Consider the following 1664-nt stretch of genomic DNA (forward strand, 5'->3'; position numbering starts at 1 on the left):
TTTTGTTTTGTAACACCTAAAATTAAAAGGAAACAACAGCATAAAATCAGGCGTAGAGAAATTAATGCACATATTGTTTTGGAATTGTGATAGGAACTGTTATGATCCGTTGCCCGGATCCTGTTTTGTTCTGTTAGTTTGACTTCCTCAGATCTGTGTTCAGCACCTCTGGGTTTGTGCTTTAGTTGCCATGACTGCAGATTAAGTTCACCTGCCTCTGATTAGTGTTCGGGACGCTCACCTGCTCCTGGGCACTAATCAGAGAGCTATTTATTCCCGTTTCTCGCCACAATCAGGCTTGCTTCCTTGTTTGCATCACACAACAGTGACGACGTTTTCGACTTGCTTCCATGCAACCCGTACGCTAAGTATTTTTCTACAATTTTTGATTCCTGTCTCTGCGCTCAGCTTCACCATAGCTCCCACGCTATCGGTACGCTTTTCGGTCTGTTGTATTTTTGCATGATTTCATGGACAATAAATCATTGCCTCACCTTCACGTCGCCTCTGGACTTCCTGCTGCATCTTGGGAGAACGACCCCCCAGTAAAATGTGACCCAGTCATTACAAGGAACTATTTCATTTTTATGATATTATATACAATGCATTTGTTAAACTTTTGCGGCTGTTTTGGATTTACATTTGCTTTTTCCTTTAGTGCACAGGCGTACACACCTGCTGCCTGATTGGCACACGGCACACATCTGCACCTGGTTGCCAATCAGTCTCCTGTTATAGTTAATTTTTATGCACTGCTCTGCCCTGCCTATTCTGCTGCACGTTTGCCTAATACAAAAGAAGTTCCGTGGTTTGTGCCCTTATTTGCACATCCATCCATCTTCTTCCGCTTATCCGAGGTCGGGTCACGGGGGCAGCAGCCTAAGCAGGGAAGCTCCTCCCAGGGGATCCCGAGGCGTTCCCAGGCCAGCCGGTAGACAGTCTTCCCCGTGGCCTCCTACCGGTCGGACGTGCCCTAAACACCTCGTTCGGGTGGCATCCTGACCAGATGACCGAACTTGTCTCATCACATCCATCCATCCATTTTATTCCGCTTATCCGAGGTCGGGTCGCGGGGGCAGCAGCCTAAGCAGAGAAGCCCAGACTTCCCTCTCCCCAGCCACTTCGTAAAGCTCCGCCCTGGGGATCCCGAGGCGTTCCCAGGTCAGCCGGGAGACATATATTTTAATTAAATGTTTTGTACCAAACATGTGCAATAAAAACTAAAGCTATAGAAAACAATGGTTTTCAGTATTTAGCACTTTTGTTTATGCTATTGTTTTAGATTTTTTTGTATTGAATAAAATTTTATAGTAACTCCTGTTTATTTTTGTATGCTATTACTATCGAAGAACAATTTTGTCCTTAAATAAAAGCGTGAACATACAAGACAACTTGTCTTTTAGTAGTAAGTAAGCAAACAAAGGCTTTCTAATTTAGTCTGCTGACATGTGCAGTAACATTCGGTGTCATTTCTCATTCTATTTTGTCAAAATTATGAGTGACCAGCTGTATAAATTGATTATTAATCCACGTGTTCATTTACCGTTAATATCTGGTTATTTTCCGTTTCAACATGTTCTCTCTACACTTCTGTTAAATGCAATAAACACTTATTATTCGGTTGTGTGGATACTTTACATTAGTTTTGAATAATACCACTTGGT

The 1664-nt window shown here is 42.8% G+C and overlaps 1 long non-coding RNA gene across 1 annotated transcript; it reads left to right on the forward strand.

The window, feature by feature from the left end:
* The first annotated feature begins 312 nt into the window (after positions 1-312).
* On the forward strand, positions 313-1314 carry LOC133642214 (uncharacterized). The gene is made up of 2 exons (XR_009824482.1): positions 313-359; positions 666-1314. It is a non-coding gene; the product is annotated as an uncharacterized LOC133642214 (long non-coding RNA).
* Positions 1315-1664: the final 350 nt, after the last annotated feature.

Source organism: Entelurus aequoreus, linkage group LG25, assembly GCF_033978785.1.
Source record: "Entelurus aequoreus isolate RoL-2023_Sb linkage group LG25, RoL_Eaeq_v1.1, whole genome shotgun sequence".
Taxonomy (NCBI): domain Eukaryota; kingdom Metazoa; phylum Chordata; class Actinopteri; order Syngnathiformes; family Syngnathidae; genus Entelurus; species Entelurus aequoreus.